The sequence below is a fragment of the Penaeus monodon genome, chromosome 23, assembly GCF_015228065.2.
Source record: "Penaeus monodon isolate SGIC_2016 chromosome 23, NSTDA_Pmon_1, whole genome shotgun sequence".
NCBI classification, from domain to species: domain Eukaryota; kingdom Metazoa; phylum Arthropoda; class Malacostraca; order Decapoda; family Penaeidae; genus Penaeus; species Penaeus monodon.
Window position 1 is genome coordinate 17727005 of NC_051408.1, and position 2466 is coordinate 17729470.

The following is a 2466-nucleotide window of genomic DNA, read 5'->3' on the forward strand; positions in this document are numbered from 1 at the left end:
CTGAAAATACATATTAAATCTTGACGTTATGAAAACTATCAAATATTATTTTAACTAAATCTCAAGGTACATTTAAAGATAAATCAAAAACTACCAATATACCAATCATAATATCATGATGCCATTTCTGCATATAAGAAACAATAGTTGCATACATATTCTTACAGATATTCACTGATATACATCACAATATTTTATTGGTAAAAAAAAAATTCACAATCTTAAAAATTTCACAAACCTAATACAAAATTAATATCTGAAGGATTAAAAACAAATCCCGTCAAGAACAATTAACCTTGCAAATCATAATAACTCATACAATTAGTAACGACGTTGACAATCGCGATCGAACGAGACGAATAAATAAATTAAAATTAGTTTTAACAAATCGTTTCGACTGATCAAAGTGGTTCGACGAAATCAGTCGACGTAATCCCATGTCACTTGAAAGCTTCTAGAGAATCTGTTCACGTGATAGTCTTCCTATCATGCTTCTTCGCTCCGTGCAACATGCAACTGCAATAAAAGGGAAAAAGAAGGAAAACGAAAGACAGAAAACCTTAATCAATTCGGAGATCTGCTGAACACTGTGTTTACACCCGACACCTGATTGCCACTGAAACTCCAGTGAAGGTAATAGATATCGTTATTTCCCCCAATCAGAATTCAGATCGACAAAAAGGGGATGATACTATTGGTCACACATATGACAAGTAGGAAATCATTCAATTTTATTATCCAGCAGATCTTCTCCAATCAGAAATCACATAAGATAAAAGAAGCGATACCATTGGTCGTACAAACGACCAGCACAAAATTACTCAACCTAACAAGTCACTTGACCTCAGCCAATCAAAAGCTTCCGTCTCCGCTACGTCGATTGCGATTGGTCGATTTTTGACATGACCTATAAAAGATGCGCACGCAGGACATGGCAGATATCACCATTTGGCATTGCAATTAATTAATTCATCTCTAATTAATCTTATGTGAAAGATCCTTTTATCGAAGCAATAGAGTGCTCCGTTGATATCGAAGAGGGACCTATATTTCACACAGCATCAATCTATACTTTACTTTATTTAATATTTAGTCTCTTCCCTGCGCTGTGGATTCTGTTGAGCTCTGGCGAATTTTTTTAAATTGATAAAAGTTCATCATATGTGCATCCAAGGAGCCATTTATCGCCTTCATATACACATGCAATTGCCAATTACAGTACCTATAAGCAGTACGAAACAAGGGCAGATTGCTATTTTAGCAAATAACGAGCTGTTAATAACCGCTAAATGCCTTACTCTCGCATCTTTATCATAAGACATAATAATAACGCCTTTCAACCCAAATGATTATTCCTAAAACGACAGACCTATAAAAATGTGCGAGAAGAAAACCCAAGAAAATAAAAATCCGACCAAAAATGTCAAGTCAAGCTTCGCGCGCGGACGAATGCCTCCCGCGCGCGACAAACTAGTCCCTCTAAAAAGCTCAATATTGTACAGCTATCTTTGCACTTATTGCTTTCATTTTGGGACAGTCGCCTTATAATCGTAAGTTCTACCGAACAATCGGCCGAAAAAGAGCCAAAAACCGAGCCTAGGCTATCTTCATTCAGACCCTCCATGACCGCAAATCACTCGCAGATCCGTCTGAAAGAAGTCGGCAAAATTATATGCTATTTTCGTTGCCTTTTCGCCCGGTTTTCGGTTCAAGCTCTTACCTACAGATAAATAAAGCATCTAAGTTCCTAATCCTCTTCAAAACAAGACGCATCACTTCCCTTCCCTCTTAAAAAACGCATTAGAAGGCGAAAGACCGAGGGAGGTGACCAAACATGGCTGAGAAGCCGAAGTTACATGCCATTTTCCCTTGCTCCTGACCCTCGTTGCGCCTCACCCTGCTCCCTGCATGCAAAATAAACACCAAAGTCCCCATCCCCCAGCAAAGCAACCTCTCCCGACGTCCCCATAGGCTCCAAAAAGGGCCGAGAAAGCCGCAGAGGCAGCGAAAAGCCAAACATGGCGGTGTCGGAGGCCGGGGCGAGCGTGTGCACTAAGGCGTCGCTGAGCATTTATCGTTGCGCCGCCGCCATTCCCAACCCGAGACAATTTCGTGCTCTAGGCTCTTCCTACATGTCCCGATCGCCTCTCAGCGCTTATATCCGGTCTCCAGTGTAGCTCCTTCAGGATCTAGGAGGCGTGAGATGCGACAATTCCAGGTAAATATGGCCTTTGGAGGGAGAAATCGGGGAGAATTTAGTCGTTTTGGAGTGTCGCTTGGACGAGGGCATTAGGCTTCGTTTGCATGGCGTTTTTGGGGCCTTTGCCTTCCCCTGGGCCTCCGCAGGGGACTTTCACGTCGGGTTTCGAGGCCCAGAGGACGCGGCGAGGCCATTTCCACGAACGGAGGAAGAAGAAGTGGACGGGAATAAATACGTGAATAAAGGCAACATTTGGAGGCTCTTCT

General features: G+C 41.9%; 1 protein-coding gene across 2 annotated transcripts in view; it reads right to left on the reverse strand.

The window, feature by feature from the left end:
* LOC119587849 (WD repeat-containing protein 37-like) overlaps positions 1-689 on the reverse strand; it is a gene marked incomplete at its 3' end in the record, with an annotated part of 35088 nt that extends 34399 nt beyond the window's left edge. For both annotated transcript variants that reach the window (XM_037936554.1, XM_037936553.1), the window contains 1 exon segment: positions 560-689.
* Positions 690-2466: the final 1777 nt, after the last annotated feature.